Source organism: Acipenser ruthenus, chromosome 34 (assembly GCF_902713425.1).
Source record: "Acipenser ruthenus chromosome 34, fAciRut3.2 maternal haplotype, whole genome shotgun sequence".
Lineage (NCBI taxonomy): Eukaryota > Metazoa > Chordata > Actinopteri > Acipenseriformes > Acipenseridae > Acipenser > Acipenser ruthenus.
In genome coordinates, this window is record NC_081222.1 from 6559238 (window position 1) to 6579288 (window position 20051).

A 20051-nucleotide genomic window follows, 5' to 3' on the forward strand; every position below is an offset into this window, starting at 1 on the left:
AGAAAAAAACGAATCTGGTGTACAATAATTTGTTTATACATTGATATATAAAATTTAAAGTAATTTTCAAAAACAGCACAAGTACTTTACGCATAGCTAATTTTGGGGAAAAAGTTATATTTTAGTCTCATTGGACCAGAGAAAAATGCTTCAGATTCCTGTTCATATTTCTTAGTACATTTTAGACTGACTCAATTGTTTGGTCAGTATTACCCTCGGCAGCGGTCATTACCTGAGTTTGGTTTATAACGGCAGTAATACCCTCGGCAGGGTCATTACCTGAGTTTGGTTTATAATAGCAGTAATACCCTCGGCAGGGTCATTACCTGAGTTTGGTTTATAATAGCAGTAATACCCTCGGCAGGGTCATTACCTGAGTTTGGTTTATAACGGCAGTAATACCCTCGGCAGGGTCATTACCTGAGTTTGGTTTATAATAGCAGTAATACCCTCGGCAGGGTCATTACCTGAGTTTGGTTTATAATAGCAGTAATACCCTCGGCAGGGTCATTACCTGAGTTTGGTTTATAATAGCAGTAATACCCTCGGCAGGGTCATTACCTGAGTTTGGTTTATAACGGCAGTAATACCCTCGGCAGGGTCATTACCTGAGTTTCACCACGTACATGTTAACCAGTACCTTATCAGATATCAGTCACTCTCTAATATCTATTCGGCCAAACATCATATTGCTAGTATGCCCGGAGTGGGGGCATCTCTGCCGGGACCACCAGAGGTTTCCTGCCCGCAAGGGGAGAAGGGGGTTTCCTCTCTGCTGAGGAAGGGCATGGGAGGGAAGGGCGTGGCTTCGTCACGGTCCACCCTACTGCCCTGGCATCGCCTGATCAGTTCCTCTTTCAGAGGGCAGTGGCTTCTTCGTCTCCCCTTAACAGCCAGGACCAGCGACCAAATAGTCCATAATCATCACTCTCACCATTCCCATACAAGCAGTCATGATCCCAACATTGAATTGGACGTCCACATCTTTCAAACGTTTCAATTTAATTTGTTCTGTGGTACTTCTTGATTATTGTCCTGATTGTGGATTTTGGTATTCCGTATTACTTTGATACTGTTCTGTAGCCATTTCCTTTGTTGTAGTTTGTAGGGATGGGAATTTTACCCCTTGGTAAACGATTGCAGCTGACTCTATTGCCTGCAGCTGCTACCGCGTTTATCTTCCAGGTCAATACGTTCCTGCAGTCTTGTCTTTTTCCATGCTGACTGACCTCCCGACCCAGGGAATGAACTGTCAGGCCAACCTGTCCAAAGCCTTTCCCTTTCGCTACTTAGTGCCCTCACAGGTCGAGAGGGAGATTTACAACCAGAACTCATTATATTTCCGTCACATATCCCACCGCTTAGAGTGGAGCCGAAGGAACACTCTGCTGAATCTATCTTTCCCATTACTCCCCCCTCCCGGGAAAAATAATCTGCATTTTGATGGTCTTTCCCTGCACGGTGTACCATATGGTACATGAAGGGCTGCAACGCCAGATACCACCAAGTTATCCGGGCATTGCTGTCCTTCATTGTGCTTAACCACTTGAGTGGGGCGTGGTCTGTGACAAGATCAAATGAGTGTCCCAGCAGGTAGTATCGTATTATTTATTTCTTAGCAGTAAAAAGTGAGTAGCCCATTTAATGGCCAAACACTCTTTTTCAACTATGGAGTAGTTGCGTTCCCGAGGTAGCATTTTTTTACTGATGTACTTTATTGGGTGTTCTACTCCATCTACCTTTTGAGACAAGACAGCACCCAAACCCACATCTGAAGCGTCGGTGTGGAGGATGAATCTTTTGGTGAAATCTGGTGTGATAAGAGTGGGGGCCTGGCAAAGTTTACGCTTAATAGTATCAAACGCCCCCTGACACTCAGCTGACCACTTAATTAAATTTGGAGCACTCTTTTTGGTGAGGTCAACTAAAGGGTTAACCACTGTGGCATACTGGGATAAAGTGGGGGTAATAACCGGCTAATCCCAGTAGTGACCTCACCTGAGTGTTGGTTTTGGGGATCGCAGCCTGGATTTTAGTGACTACAGGTCTCACCCTTCCATTCCTCATTAAAAATCCCAAATATTGAGTCTCTGTCTTGGCAAACGCACATTTTCTCAAGTTAGCTGTCAGCCGGGCTACCCTTAGAGACTGAAGGATGGCTGCAATCCTAGCCAAATGCTCTCGCCAGGTGGAGCTGTAAATGACCACGTCATCAAATATACGCTGCTGCATATTCATGATGTGGGCGTAAAACCTGGTCCATCAGTCTCTGAAAGGCAGCGGGCCCACCATGTGGCCCAAACGGCATGGTTTTAAAGTGAAACAGCCACTCTGGTGTTGAAAATGCGGTTTTCTCTCTAGAACTGTGGGTTAAAGGGATCTGCCAGTATCCCTTCGTCAGGTCCAAAGTGGTGATAAACCTCGCTTTACCCAGTCTAAAAGTTCGTCAACCGGAGGCATAGGGTATGCATCGAACTTGGCAATTGCGTTTACCTTCCTGAAATCCATGCAGAAGCGGTTGGTGCTGTCTTTCTTAGCCACTATGACAATAGGACTGCACCACTCGCCCCTGGAAGGTTCAATCACCCCAAGCTTGAGCATGTCCCATACCTCTTTGCGAACACCACTTCATCGACTTTCTGGGATCCGGTAAGGTCTCTCCCGCACGATGACACCTGGTGGAGAGATAATGTCATATTCAACCAAATTAGTTCTGCCGGGCAAGTCAGAAAAAACATCGCTGAATTCCTTAATAAGCTTACGCAGCTCCCGTTGCTGGTCTGGAACCAATTGTTCCCCCATCGGAATGATTTTTGTGCAAAGAGTCTCTGGACAGGGGCCTAAATCATCCTCTATGTTGCCTGGGGCTATATACAAGACCTCCCTTGCCTGCCAGGGCTTTAATAAATTGACATGATAAATTTCACTTTCATTACGGCGATCGGGCTGTCTAATTTCATAATTCACCTTTCCTATAGCCCGAATAACTTCATATGGCACCTGCCATTTAGCACATAACTTGGATTCTGATGAGGGAAGTAGCAGCATTACCTTGTCTCCTGGTCGAAAAGTTCGAATTAGTGCATTTTTGTTGTAATGCTGCTGTTGTCAGTGCTGAGCCGATCTGAGGTTGTCCTGGGCCAAACGATCGACCAAATCTAGGCGATCTCTTAGTAGGAGCACATGCTTCACTACATTTTTGGATGAGCCTTTGTGCTCTTCCCACCCCTCTCTCAACAGATTGAGGATGCTGCGAGGCTGTCGGCCGTACAAGAGCTCGAAGGGGGAGAACCCTGTCGAACTCTGCGGCACCTCTCTCACTGCAAAGAGGAGGTAGGGAAGGAGCGATGCCCAATGTTTTTGCTCTTGCGTTACAACCCGTCTCAGCATCGACTTCAAGGTCTGATTAAAACGTTCCACCAACCCGTCCGTCTGTGGATGATAAACAGACGTCCTGATGGGATGTATTTTTAATATTTTATATACCTGCTGTAAAGTTTTAGACAGAAAGTTGGTTCCATGATCAGTCAAGATCTCCTTGGGGATCCCTACTCTAGCCATAATCTGTACTAACTCGGTGGCTATTGCAGCGGCACTAGTGGACCTCAATGGAACTGCCTCTGGATATCGCGTTGCATAATCTACCACTACTAATATATGCGTATACCCAGAGTCAGAACGTAGGAAAGGGCCCACTATGTCCATTGCAATGCGTTCAAAAGGAGTGGAAATAATCAGCAGTGGAACCAAAGGGGCGGGGCGCACTCAACCCTGCACTACTCGCTGGCAGTCTGGGCATGTGGCTACATATTTCGACACATCAGTATGAAGACCTACCCAATAGAATCAAGCCAATATCCACTCCCTTGTCTTGTCAGCTCTGAGGTGCCCCGCAAAAGGGATATCATGCGCCAGCCTCATGACCTCGGTCCGACAAGATGGGGGAACCAATAATTGTGTTACAGGCTGTCCTGTGCCCGCGGTTAGATTTACCCTATATAGTATTTGCCCCTTGATACTGAAGTGTGGATATACTAGTGCCCCAGCACCATCAACATCCTTACCTTCAATAGACCAGACCTGCCCCCAAGCGTGCACTAGTGACGGGTCATTATGTTGGTCCCACACTATGTCCGCGCTTGAGTACCACATGTCCGGTATATTGAGAGGGGCCAGAGTAGCATCTGCCCTGGATGGCCCAGTAACCTTGCCCTCTGTCACAGTGCGTTCCGACTCCCTTTGACTGGAGTTTGTTACCATTCAAGCACTCTCCTACCAGACCGTCTTAGTGATGCTCCCTCCCATTTTGCGGTCTTTCTCTCTTTATTTGTTTTTCTAGGACGGAAAATGGGAGAAAACATTTCGGCTTGAAAAGGAAACACATCACCAATTTGTTCCTTTTTTTTCTGCCACGTTTACGTGTGCGGCTGAGACTGCCATTATTTGCATTAATTCTTTAAATTTTGGCCAGTCTCGGCCCAGAATAACTGGATGTGGCAACCTTTCCGCCACCCCTACTACCAGGTGACGTTTTATCGGTCCTACCGATAAATATACTTTTATATGGGGTATATGGGGTATGCCGCAGTGTCTCCATGGATACAGGAGATGGTCATCTGACCTTGTGGCTGCCACGACACACCGCCCAAGAGAGCTGTTCTAATTAAGGTTTGCTCACATCCTGTGTCCACTAATGCGTGGGTTTTCACATTGCCTAAAACCACATCAATCATACAAGGCCCCTCCCAACCATTTTCCCCGCGCTTACCTATCTCAGGTGCCCAATTACACGCGGCCATGTCACACTCCATGGCAGTGGGGCATGACCTGGCCAGATGTCCCTGTTGGTTGCACCTAAAACACGTTGGGGGGACAGAGGGAACATTGGTTATGTAGTTGTCCCGTTGCTGGTAGGGCAACGGGGCAGGGGCAGCACCTGTACCCCAGCTGGGGGCCAACCTTGGTCTCCATGAAGAGGAGGCAAGGGGGCCCATTGGGGTCAGCGGTGTCGGAGGTCTAGTCCCGGGACTGATGGTAGGGGTGGTGTTGGAGGACAGAGAGGTAGAGGTCGGCTGCTCCGATGGGATGGGAACCGACAGTATCCAAATCCGAGCGGAGACCAGGGAGTCCTCATAATCCTCCGCCAGTTTTATGGAGGCTTCCAGTGTGTCGGGGTTGTGGCGCCGTATCCAGACCTGAGTATCGGCGCCGACCGCATGGCAGAATTGCTCCACCACCACTGCTTCCCCCATTTCCAGGTTGGTTTTCTTCTCGGGGGTCAGCCAGTGGACCATGGAACCACCCTGGGGCGTGTCTCTGGGGATCTTCAGTACTCCCTGAACCGGACCCGGTGGGTCTCTGCCATAATGTTGAGGTGGCGGAGAATGGCCAGCTTGACCAGGTCATAACTGGCAGTGCTGAGGTCGCTCATGGTCTGGTAGGCTGCCTGAGCCTCCCCGATCAGGCAGGGTCCCAGTTGGCTTGCCCAGAGCTCCTGCGGCCATGATGCGGTGGTAGCCATCCTCTCAAACTCCACCAAGTACGCCTCTGGGTCATCCTCCGCTGTCATCTTCATCGCCCGAGCCTTCGGAGCCGACATTGCTGGTGTTACGGTAGGGGCTGGTGCTGTGGAAAGTGCCAGCCCTACCTTTTCAATGAGCGCAGTGTAGCGCTCCTCCCTCCTTCTCTCCTCTGTGTCCCGTCTGCTATCCAGCGTCTCCAGCAGCTCCGCTAGTGCGTTGCGATCCATCCCGTGTTCTGACACCACATGTGGCAAAGTGGTTGCTGATTATGTACAGGTGCAGAGGTGATGCAGTGCAGGAATAAACAGACTGAGATTTGTAATCCTGTATGGAAAATAGACGTTTTATTTTCATTATAATCCAGGTCTGGTGACCAAATAATAAACTCCGGTTATACACAGCGATGCGTAAAACACGGAGAACAGTAACAGGGATTGCAGCCCTAAACAATAAACACAGTATCTCTCCCACAATATACAACCACGGTCACCAGTCCTGAGTGCGTGCTGTAGTGCTTGTGGTAGGTGATACAGTTTAAAGAGTGACAAATAGTGCAGTGCTGTTCCGGGTTCAGTGCTGGCTCTTAGCAACAGCTCCGGAACGTATTAGCCATCTATAAACACACAAGTAACAATTATAGACAAGACAAACAAACAAACACTCACGATACTCTTAATACACAGTGCACGGGTCCTTCCGGGTCTATTTTGAAACCAAAAGCGAAGGAAAATATTTACAATTCTCCAGCCCCTTTTATGCGACTATGCATGACCCCTTGGTAAGATTGCAGCTGACTCTATTGCCTGCAGCTGCTACCTTGTTTACCTTCCAGGTCAATGGTCAACATTCCCGCACTGGAGTCTCGTCTTTTTCCAGGCTGACTGACTTCCCGACCCAGGGAATGAACTGTCAGGCCAACCTGTCCAAAGCCTTTCCCTTTCACTACTTAGTGCCCTCACAGGTCGAGAGGGAGATTTACAACCAGACCTCATTATATTTCCGTCACAGTGCACCAAATCTTAATCCAACATGCAAGAATCCCAAACTGAGCTTTTATTCCAAATCAACCCAACATGAAAAGTTCACCAGATCCTCAAGTTTTGTTGTTTTTTTCTTCAATCAAGTTTGCTTTGCCACATGGTTGCAGAACAAGGCAAAAAACTTTTTTTGTGCTTTTTGAAAACCTATATTCACAACAGAGACTTTTTTCAAACGATCAATATAGTTTTGTTGCAACATAAAATTATTTTTATTTATGTATAGTTACACATTGCACACCTTTTATTAAGACAAAAAAGTTGACTTCACTGCAGAGGTGGCATCCCGTGTTTACAGACCGGGATGTTGACAGTGTGTGTTTATATTATCTTTTTTCATTTGGGGTCCAGGGGCCAGGTTCATTATAATGAAGGGCGTTATAGCGAGGGTGTACTGTTGTTTGTTCACAGCGCTGCATGCCATTTTATGCATTAATTGCCGCGTTCGTTTAGCTTCTTTCTTCAAACTCTCCAGTGTTAGTGTTATTCTGCCATCCTTAACAATTGAATGTCTCTCTTCTTGGGATCTTACTGTTAAACTTATTTTCTTCAGGTCGCATATAATATCAGATTCAACTAAAGACATTTTTGAAAAAAAATTAATTGCACAAATTCTAACTGCTCCAAATCGAGTAGGTGCCTCACTCACCAAGCTGTGGTTACCATAGCAATGCAGCTTGGTGAGTCACTCAAGGGTTGTGCCTCACGCAGCAGTGCGGCAGCACTACATTTTTCCAGCTTTCTGGCGTTGCACTTTCGCTACTGATGAAAGCGACTTGTGACTTCGGCTGATGAGCCGTCACTGCATATAACACGATTTTAAAATGACTTTACGTGTAAATAAATTATGTATAGGCTAATATATATATATATATATATATATGGATTTCCCATTTGTGGCACCGATCCCTGAACAGTAGCGTTACTATAACAATGTATTGCAATCTGTGCATTTGATAGATTCTGTAACATATGTAAGCTGTGTTATTATTATTATTATTATTATTATTATTATTATTATTATTGGTTTTGTTCTTTGAATATAATATAATGTAAAAAAAAGGGTGTTCACATTAGTTTAGTTTCTAATGTGTTCACATTAGTTTAGTTTCTTTTATTCACTTTGTGCCCACAGGGCCAGCACAGGTACATCTCAATAGTGCAGCACTAATACAAAGAGAGACATTTACTGAGATAAAAATAATAAAACAAATGCTTTTAAAAAGACCAGATTCCCATTGGGATTATTTATTTATTTTTAGATTCTATTGATTTTTTTAGTATTATACGATCGTTACCTTTATAAAAAAATGTGCCCAGATGAATCTACCGCTTAATCTACCGGTTAATCAACTAATGCCCATAAATTAACCAATCAAAAATTTGAACCGAGTGACAGCCCTACTTTCAATATATTCTTTGGTGTGTACATGTGTTTTTTTTTGTTTTTTTTTTAATTATTACTTTGTAGTTAAGTCTTTATGATGTTAAAACATTATTTGCTTATTTAGGGTTTCTTTGCTTAGAAAATACTAACCAGGGTTGTCAGTATACATCGTAATGTAATATAAAGAGAGTGTGTGTGTGTGTAGATATGGTTTAAACACCTGCATAGCATTTAAACATTCATAAAAATGTACCAAAAGCACATCCCTAGTAGTTTGCTACGAGTGCTTTTCTTAAACGTGAGTCCAACTCCTTTGTCTTGACCATCATCTGCTGTGTTGCCAATAGCAACTTAGTTACTATGTAATGGTTTTCAATCAAATAATATATATATTTTTATGTTAAGGTGCCAATACTTTTGTCACAAATTAAAAAAAGTGAAATTGCTAAGTGCTTTAAATTTCTAGAACTTGTGTATTTTAGTCTTTGTCATATTAATAAGTGGCTAATGTTCAGTAAATGCTTATGTTTAACACATTTTCTTGAATTACTCTAAGTGTGGGGGCACGGGTGCCAATACGTTTGTCTACGACTGTACTGTGCATGTTTGCTGTAATGCTGATTGCACAGTTCAATGTATGTAATGAATGGGTGTGACAGGTGGAATTATTTGGTCAGCTACAGCTATATTTAATGTTTTTGATTTGAAGAATAAAATGCTATAGTGAATGAGTTATTATTTTAATTTAAAATCAGTATTGGAACATTCTGTGGTTTGAATTTTGTCTATATTTCCATTCTCATTCAGTATCAGAAAGTTGCGGTTTTTTTTACCTGTTTAAAGCACGGCCGTGTAGTATGTCAATCCCCGGGGGGTAAAAAGGCGACTGGCTTGGCAGTGTCATCGGAGGATACTCACTGATCTTCAGGTCTCCTGAGCTGTTCTGGGGAGTTGCTGCGATGAGGGAACATTATTTGGCATTCTAAAATTGATGGGATACTAATAATACACCAACAACCTGGCAGAATAAGCATTAACACACAAACCAAAAAAAAAAACTATTTGAACTAGAACTTGAAATATTATTCAGCCAAACCCTTTATTAAACCTGCAATTATTAAAACGTGCTCCCCTCTTTGTGTGATACTAACTTCCACTTGACTCCCATTGTACAGTATGTGTCCGAAGCATTCCAGAGGGGTGATAATAAGCTGAGGGGGGCATTAAGGATGATATTAAAACAGGACTGAGAGTACCAGCTGGACTGGAAGTTAGTCTACAAGTTGGTTTAATCAGCCCTTTGGGAGGTTGCAAACAGGGAGCCTTTTACACTTGTCTCATAGGGTAATAACCAAAGACTCACAAATATTTTACATGTTAGGGATGACATTTTCTTATCAAATTATGTGAATATCCCATACAGGTTTATTATTATTCATTTTTTTTGGAAACAAACAAGCAGACTTAAAAAAACAAACAAAAAAAATGGTTTGCTTGATTTAAGAATGGTTCCATCATGCACAGGTGCCCAACAAGGTATTAAACGAGGTGCTTAACAAATAAAAATAATATATTGTGTAATATAACACTTAACATGATGGGCGCCGTACTGTATAGCACACTGTATCACTCTTAAAAGCCTAAGAAAAAACTGTACCGATATGCAGTTAATATGATGGATAAAACTGTCCCAACCCCACTTAGTAAAACATTGAAAGCTATATTGTCAGAAACGTTTTCAGAGCAGACAGACTCCCTCTCCCTCTCTTTCTCGAGACTCCCGGCTAATGGATCGGTCGAGCTCTGAGCTTCCTAATCAAAAATCAATTAAAAACACCTCGCAGGCAGTCCCTGAGGCACGAGGCTGGAAGAAGCGTTCAGACCCTGACTCTCTCTCCAAGCCCATGCTGGAAGCTCTAAGCATGATTTACGAGAATCAAGGCTTTTTTAAACTTTTGTTTTCTCCCTGCGCCACGCTGGCAGACACTTATTAGATCTGTCCCTCGGAGAGTGCAATTAGACGCAGCAGAATCCACCTGAGTAGACTGCCTTGAACAATACGCGCTGCCCGCAGGCCCAGCTAGGAGAGCGTAGAGAGGGGTCAACGTTTGTTAGAGCATTTTTATTTTGATCTTTTGTCTCGTTTTCAACAGGGTCCCAAATGACAAAGACACATAGACACAATTTCACTGCTGCCAGTGGGGCTTGAAACCAAATGTAATATAGGAAGATGCTTTTGACACCATTGTGCTAACAGGGAGAAATTCTATAGACACCCATTTCAAAAGACAAGAATGCAGACAGAAAATAATCTTGTTAATAGCAGCTTTTATTTGTACAGCCATTTCTAAAAAAAAGTGCTTTTGGTGGCTTTTGGATGTCAATTCAAAGGTCATCTGCATTATACACCAAATAAAATGTTTCATGTTTTGACGTAGCTGAATATTTATATATATATTTTTTATTCAAACCTTATTTTTTGTTTTGGTTTTTTACATGTCTAGTCCCCTCTAATTATAGTGGAGTGAATATTTTAGGCATGGTTCTCAACTGAGCACCTTACACTTGTTCCCCATCACATGCACGTAGTCCTCCATGTGAATCTTTATTTATTTTTTATTAGTTTTTTTAAACAGTGTCCAATCATTACCGGTATGTTCTACATTTGTTTAATTCTAACAAATAATAACATTAATAACTAAATAAACTTGATCTCTGTGTAGAATTGTAGAGTTTTTTTTTTTTAATAGTTTTACCTGATTTAAAATTGAGTGCTTAAAGTTTTGCTAGTTTTTATTTCTCTTCATACATGATCTTCTTCATTTTCATATAATAGTAATAATAATAATAATAAATCAGATGGTTTGATCATTATATTTGAAAGCATAGGTCTGCAATTTATTTATTTAATTTATTTCCAAAGTAGCATAGTTTGACACATTTGAGGCTACTCTGAGAATATTTCAAACTAGCATATTGTTGGAATGTATTTTCTATTGTTTTGGCCAGTTCCAAAGTTTAGGAGCACTAGTGGAGAAACTCCCAGAGTTACACACCTGGTCCAGGGAACAGCCAGCAGCTCTGAGCTTGAACAGCGTAGCTGACATGATAAATATTTAGGGCCAATTCCCCAGACAGCCTTGAAGGTCAACAGAAGAATTTTAAAAATAACCTGATATTTGAAAGGTATCCAATGCGAAGTTTTCAAGACAATGTAATATGTCCAGTTAGTTTTTTACTTGTCAGTACTCTTGCAGCAGCAGCATTCAGCATCATTCTGAACCAGTTGCATTATCAGCTTATTTTATTAATGTTATTATTTGTTAGAATTAAACCAATGTAGAATATTTAGGTTGCTATTTGATGTGTTATTTTATTCTGTTGTGTACTGCGCAGCTAATGTGGTACTGTAGCATTAATTAGGAGACGACGTACACTGTGACGTTGCTGCTCACTGTCTGTGTTTTCAAATGATCGTCTTCAGATCGGGTTCAGGTTAAGTGAATGTTCTGCATCGCAATGGGGTCATTCGCAACCTCCACTCCAAACACGAAAAGATTTTGGGGTTCTAAACCTTTTAATTAACCCCAATTAATCTAGATGGGGGCATATTTTGGGTTGGGGTCCTAACATACAGTGCCTTGCGAAAGTATTCGGCCCCCTTGAACTTTGCGACCTTTTGCCACATTTCAGGCTTCAAACATAAAGATATGAAACTGTAATTTTTTGTGAAGAATCATGAAGTGGAACGAAATTTATTGGATATTTCAAACTTTTTTAACAAATAAAAAACTGAAAAATTGGGCGTGCAAAATTATTCAGCCCCCTTAAGTTAATACTTTGTAGCGCCACCTTTTGCTGCGATTACAGCTGTAAGTCGCTTGGGGTATGTCTCTATCAGTTTTTCACATCGAGAGACTGAAATTTTTGCCCATTCCTCCTTGCAAAACAGCTCGAGCTCAGTGAGGTTGGATGGAGAGCATTTGTGAACAGCAGTTTTCAGTTCTTTCCACAGATTCTCGATTGGATTCAGGTCTGGACTTTGACTTGGCCATTCTAACACCTGGATATGTTTATTTGTGAACCATTCCATTGTAGATTTTGCTTTATGTTTTGGATCATTGTCTTGTTGGAAGACAAATCTCCGTCCCAGTCTCAGGTCTTTTGCAGACTCCATCAGGTTTTCTTCCAGAATGGTCCTGTATTTGGCTCCATCCATCTTCCCACCAATTTTAACTATCTTCCCTGTCCCTGCTGAAGAAAAGCAGGCCCAAACCATGATGCTGCCACCACCATGTTTGACAGTGGGGATGGTGTGTTCAGGGTGATGAGCTGTGTTGCTTTTACGCCAAACATAACGTTTTGCATTGTTGCCAAAAAGTTCGATTTTGGTTTCATCTGACCAGAGCACCTTCTTCCACATGTTTGGTGTGTCTCCCAGGTGGCTTGTGGCAAACTGTAAACGACACTTTTTATGGATATCTTTAAGAAATGGCTTTCTTCTTGCCACTCTTCCATAAAGGCCAGATTTGTGCAGTATACGACTGATTGTTGTCCTATGGACAGAGTCTCCCACCTCAGCTGTAGATCTCTGCAGTTCATCCAGAGTGATCATGGGCCTCTTGGCTGCATCTCTGATCAGTCTTCTCCTTGTATGAGCTGAAAGTTTAGAGGGATGGCCAGGTCTTGGTAGATTTGCAGTGGTCTGATACTCCTTCCATTTCAATATTATCGCTTGCACAGTGCTCCTTGGGATGTTTAAAGCTTGGGAAATCTTTTTGTATCCAAATCCAGCTTTAAACTTCTCCACAACAGTATCTCGGACCTGCCTGGTGTGTTCCTTGTTCTTCATGATGCTCTCTGCGCTTTAAACGGACCTCTGAGACTATCACAGTGCAGGTGCATTTATACGGAGACTTGATTACACACAGGTGGATTCTATTTATCATCATTAGTCATTTAGGTCAACATTGGATCATTCAGAGATCCTCACTGAACTTCTGGAGAGAGTTTGCTGCACTGAAAGTAAAGGGGCTGAATAATTTTGCACGCCCAATTTTTCAGTTTATTATTTGTTAAAAAAGTTTGAAATATCCAATAAATTTCGTTCCACTTCATGATTGTGTCCCACTTGTTGTTGATTCTTCACAAAAAATTACAGTTTCATATCTTTATGTTTGAAGCCTGAAATGTGGCAAAAGGTCGCAAAGTTCAAGGGGGCCGAATACTTTCGCAAGGCACTGTATATATATATATGAACAAATCATGCTTAGGATTAGTAAACCTTTATGCAGTGTGAGACCATAGCAGACCTATTCGAGATAGTGCTGCAAAGGGTGAAAATAAAAAATAAAAACATGACAATATGAATGAAAACTCTGAAACATGGGGCACTTCATTTATGGAGTTCATTCCCTAACCAGACCAGAAAGATGCATGTTACATCCCTGTTTCACACTGCTAGGTTGACAACCTAGCCAGGGGAGTCACAAGAAGAATTGCAAATTGGCAAGCCAACTATCTCACTTTAGACACCAACTGACTTTTGGAAGAGCACTGCATGAGACTGTGAAGGTAGTTCAGTCATATCCAAATTGGCAGGGAGAAAATATTTCATAAAAAGTGTTTGTGAACAAAAACAAAGCATCCGCATGGTTAGTGAAGAAGTTTAATAACTTTAATTTATTTTAAACAATGCAAGGTTTTGAACAGACGTATAAAAAAGTAGAAAGAAGCCAGCACTTAAAGAAAAATAATAATGGCAGAAACATAGACAACCCGCTGTGGCAAACAAGCCTTCATCAGTGCATACACATAATGAGCATAGACTCTCTTTTATAAGCTTAATGACAAACAAGTGTTATTTTTTTTTTTTAAGTGTGACAATGCAATATCAATTAAACTGTTAAAGAGTATTTAGTGAAAACAATTTCCTTAATAATATAATGACAACAACCTTAAATCACATTCAGCTAGCACTTTTTAAGATCTTTATATTTTGTTTTACAGATAAAACATATATTGGATAATTAGATAGAAAATTCAAACCATTGTTACAGAACATCCAATAGGAGAATCATTCATCAAAAATTAAAACAATCTCAATAACCATTATTACAGTGTCAGTAATCTATTACATTACAAAACCAATTCAATTCAGAAACTTTACTGTACATCTGCTTGTAAACATGTCAAAAATAAAAATAAAATAAAAAAATAAATTACAGAAACACTGATAAGAACAATTCTTCATTCATAGCAAATGGTGCCTCAGTTTTAAGTGTATGAATCCAATAAGCTTCTCTTTGTAGCAATAATTTCAATCAATCTCCACCCCTTCTAGGATTTTTAACCATTTCAATACCCAGAAATCTGAGAGAGCAAACTTCATAATTGTGTTTATTAAGGTGAACGTTGATCTCCATCACGTACTGCACTCTTATGTTCATAAATTCTAGTTTTTAATTCTCTAATGGTTTTACCAACGTAAAATAAACCACAAGGACATTTCAACAAATAAACAACGTATTTAGTCATACATGTAATACATCCTTAACATAATATTTCTTACTGGAATGAGGATGAGTAAAAGAACCACCCTTCATCATAGCATTACAGTTTGCACAATTGTGACAAGGAAAATTCCCAGATGGAATGCGGGACATAAAATGTTGTGGAGGTACATATGCATCAGCTCTCACCATCTGGTCTCTCAGATTTCTGGGCCTTTTATAAGCATAAAGGAGAATGTGTAAATAAATGACCCACTTTGGGATCGCTTGTCAATATATGCCAATGTGAATTGACAATATTTTTAACTTGATGAGAAATTGAAGAAAAGGTGGATACAAAAGTAACAGAATGTCCTTTTACTGGTTAATCTTAGGCATCAACAATGTTTCTCTTGAAAGGGATTTAACCTTATCATAAGACTGAGTAATTATTGCATATTTATATCCCTTAGCTCGAAACCTGTCACATAATTATTTGGCATGAACCTCAAACCTATTTTCTGAATTGATTATTCATCAAATCCTTAATAGTTGACTAAAAGGTAAATTCCATTTTAAAGCAGGTGTATGAAAACTCTTTGCATTCAACAAATGATTTCTATCTGTGTATTTCTTGTACAAAGTAGTAGTTAAACATGAACCAAATTTCGAAACTAATACATCAAGAAAAGAAATAGATGTCTGTGACAGGATGATTTTGTGGTGACGTCAGGCCAGATGCAGGAACAGAAACACAAAGGCAGTACTGCAGGGCAAAAAGACGCACCGTGCGCCGTTTATTTAAATATACAAAAAACAAAATAAAATATTTGAACAAAAACACTTGCTCGCAGAGCACAAAAGAAAAGGTGTAAATAAAACAAATCACGGACACTAAACACACACCAAAACCCCAGGTCAGACTGGGCAACCGCCTTCACTGATCCTGTTTAGTATTGGTTTTACTTTACGTTTTGTTCTCTCTCACTCCCGTTCCTCCCCTCGAACACCCACCCTGAGTGCTGAGAGCTGCAGGCTTTCATATCAGTGATTTATTAATCCCTCTGTCACATTCTGCACGAGTTTTCTAATGTGGATGGGGCTTCGCATCCACGCTGCTAAACAATACAAAATCATAAAACACGGCTCTGTCGCTATATGTATAAATACAATAACAAAACAAATACAGAACAGTAAACTGCACAGGGGCGGAGGAGGAAACCCCGTTCTAACAATGAATAAACTATCATGTACATGCTCCTCACCCTGATACAATGTCTCACTAGAGTTTAGAGTAAAAGAGATGGAGGGTAATTTACTGTTAATATCTCAAGAAATATTTTAATTCATCTGTGTTACCATGCCAAATGAAAAAAAAACATCATCAATATATAGTAGTGGTTATGGCTCTTGACCGGAGGGTCGTGGGTTCAATCCATGTAGGGACCTGACAAAGATCAGCAACAAAAGCTCGAAGTGAAAGGTAATCCACCAGAAGTGAAAGGGGTATCAGCTGTTGTAGTGCACCAATCATCAAGTGAAAGGGGCTCGGTACTAATGCGGTGAAATGTGTATATGCTTTCTGCATTAGACTGTAGAGAGCGCATACAGTCATTTGGTGTGCGCAGCGTGCCCTTGAACCATGACTAGCTTTGAGGAATGAGTCTGCAGTACCTGGTGATGCTACTTTTGCTTCTACAAGTGACTCTGTCCATCCACTGTCTTTCAGCCAATCTCCAAGAACGTTTAGGAAAGCCATCTCAATGTGCAGGCCCCCCAGCTGGATGACAAACTTCTGCTCACCATGAGTATCAGGCCATTGCCATTGAATCTGCAATTTGGGGAGAATCAGTTTTCTTTCCTGGTACAGTATGTGGAGCTCAGTGTGTCTGCTGTCACTGGATGTCTGTCTGGCAAACTCACAGACATTCCAGCACCCTCCCATTCCCTGTCTGGGGTGTGCCCCAGGAGAATGGGTCCTCTGAAATACTGGAGACAGGTAATGGGTTCCTAATCCCTGACTGCTGTACCTGGCTAAATATGATGTATAGTTACCGAATAACAGATCCAAAAGTCGGTAACACTTTATATGAAGGTGCTGTTTATTGAGGTTTTATTAGTGTTTTATAAATATTTAATAGATAATTAATAATGACGTTATAAAGTACTAATAAAGCATTATAGATAGATTATTAAAATTTAGTAATAACACTTAGAAATGACAAAGTAAAATATTTGACTACATCTGCTGTTTTGGCAAGTATTGATGGTGATCTAACAACCACCTAGCATGCCATTCTTTTTCTGCAAGTCTTAGGATCCTACAGATACTTGTATACATTGCTATAGACTTTAAAGCACCTTTTCTACTATTGGGGTAAAACATGTGATGGTTTCAATTATGGCATATGGGATAGTTGTAGTCAGGAATTTGTCTGAAATGGCAGAAAATCGCATCTGGGTTCCACCTAAAAAAAAAGCAACCTATAACCTATAAAAATCATTTTCTTGGGTGCCTTCATATCCTAAATCATTCAGGGGGTCCTAATGAAGAACCGTACCATGTTTCATGCTTGTAGGAAAAAGTTCACAATTAAACCACAAAACGTCCCATATCCGCTGGACTATTGTCAAACTTACGCTGTTTAAATATAAGTAGCTATTTCTCATCCTATAAATTAAGGATAAATAAAATATAAATATTTTTCTTTGCACACAATTACACATATATATTTTTTAATACACTGGTTAATTTATTTTTACATTCTCAGTATTCAAAATACAAATAGTTTTTCATAGTACAATTTAAGACTCCCATTACACACTGCATCAGTCCGAGCCATTACAGATTTAGGGGTAGATGTACTAGGATGGGCCAGTCGCAGTTTGCATTTTCGTTACGACAATTTGCAAAGTGCACATTTTGTTGTATGTACTAAGAAGAAAATATGTTAATGAAGAGAGCCACAATATACTAATTTAAATATTATCTGCGTCATCTTAGCGAGATCTCTAGCGAGAGTTTTTCAAATAAAATAGTGGCAGTTGAGTTGTGGTTTGCTGCAGCAGAGGGTGTCCAAAGGATAACGTCTATACATGCAAGGGTTAAATGTAAACGCCATCTGTACAATGCATTCTGTTCCGTCTTCATTTGACCTATTTTAATACTGTTTATATATATATATATATATATATATATATATATATATATATATATATATATATATAAAATGAAAGGCACTCGTGTTTTGGATAGGCTACACATTACATTATGTAAAAATATAAATCTGTACAGTAGGCCTATACGGTATACATAGTGTTCTGCATTTTCAGTTTTTATCTTTAAAAAATATTTCCATATATTAAAATAGGGATAAAATCGGTAAAAAATAGTTTTGAATTGAAACATCTGTAAAAATCGGGGGAAAAAAACCACTTGTGGAATATACATTTGGGATATCATGCGTATCAGTTCTGGTTTCTGATTTAGTTTAACGTCCCTGGCATATATGAGGAAGCAGAATTTATGCAAGTCAAAGACACATTTTTCCAAGTTAGTTGGTACTTTATGAACATTTAGGCAATCGCTGTGCTGACGGAAATATTATCTACAGAAGGTATGAACAAGGTAATGTTGTTGAAGCTGACACCCTTCAAGAAGCTGCTTGATTAGATTCTGGGATCAATAAGCTACTAACAACCAAACAAACAAGATGGGCCGAATGGCCTCCTCTTGTTTGTAAACTTTCTTATGTTCTTAACATGACATCAGCACAAAACAAGCCAGGTTTATTCACCTTGAAATCATAAAAATAAAAAAATAAAATTGACAGAACTGGGCGGTGAAAACCATTGGGAGACATGTTAAAAATCACACTGGACATTCCCATCAATGCGTTCTGTAAGTTTACCAACTAAAACATCACCATTTTCTGTCAAATATTTACGATTAAGATTGTCGACGTTAGGCAGTGTTTTGACAGTACTGTTGCACGAAGTCACCAATACATACCTCTCTGCAAGAAACAGTGTCTGTCCATTGTCCATTGCACAGTCATTCTGCACATTCTTTTTATTAGAGCACATGTGAAAGCAGGATCAATGGATTGCTTGTCTCTCAGTTCACTTTCTTTCTTTTTTTTTTTTTTTAAATTTAGTCGTTGCCAATTAGTTTTTATTATTTTCTCCCCAATTTGAAATGCCCGATTATTTTTAGGCTCAGCTCACCGCTACCACCCCTGCGCTGACTTGGGAGGGGCGAAGACGAACGCACACTGTCCTCCGAAGCGTGTGCCGTCCACGGTCGGCTGTGGAATAGCCTGGACTCGAACCGGCGACGTCCAGGCTATAGAGCGCATCCTGCACTCTAGCGAGTGCTATTACTGGATGCGCCACTCGGGAACCCCCACTCAGTTCACTTTCTTGTTTTAGTTTAATGTGTCGCTTATTTTTCAGTATGTTCTTTTATTGTCATCGCGAACATGTACCTCAATGCAGGAGTATTTGCAACGCTGTGCATCCTCTGCCTCATCTGACCCACTTCTGCTATTTCTGCTTTTGTATACTTTGAAACATTTGTTTTCTTTTGAATATTAATAAACTGATTTATGTTTTCTCTCCATTCCTCATCCACTAAAAATATTATATTTTCGTGTAAGTATTTCAATTTAGTTTTTGATCAAGCTAATGATAATGTGTTTGTGAAGTGACAGAGAACCACGTTTTGAATGTTATTAGATCCTCTGACGTCTAAACGTCTGTTGTATCCTAGGATATACAGTATAGAGCTGCTTATTACAATGTCGGAGTCAAAATAAAACAACATTTTAATCAAAATATTGTGTATTTCCTAGAAAGCAGTACCGGAAAAATGTTGAATAATAGACAAAAATCGGGTATAAATCAGTAAAAACTGATGTCCAATTAAAAAAAAAAATCCTGTAATTTTTCGGTACAATTCAGAATAAACTGGAAACAGGGAACACTAAGTATACAGTGAAACGAAAAATCAAACGAATACCTTGCACGCATTTTTTTGTACTTTAGCCTACTGGTAACACAAAATAAATCATGCTGCTGCATTGTACACATTGGTGTACAATGTGAATAAAAGATTATTTTAAATTGAAACTAAATGATTTTAGGATTTTATTTTTATTATTATTATTTTTTAACTTGGTCTACTTAGTAGCCTAGACAATTAACACATAATAGATCATGGTCCTATACAGATGCTGAGAATGAGCTGGAGGGGTTAGTGGCAACATGCCAACATGCTGGGAAAGCAGGAAAATGTCGTAGAAGTGTGTACATCTACCCCTTGGTGTGATCTTAAACATCTGTGCACCACACAGCTTTTACACTTTACAATTAAAAGAACATCTAGACAGGCTGAAACGAGGGCTGGTTCTGCTTTTTATTCATGATATGACTTCATTTTAATTTGTGAAACAAATATCACAAGTCTTGCAGTTTCTACAGTGTGAATAATCTGTTTAGGGAATCAGAAGAAAAAATGACATGTTCTGAGGGCCAGTGCAAAGTATTTTTTCATCTCAAACTATATTATTCACAGCATAAAAATACAGCAACAAAATAAGAAATACACCCCAGT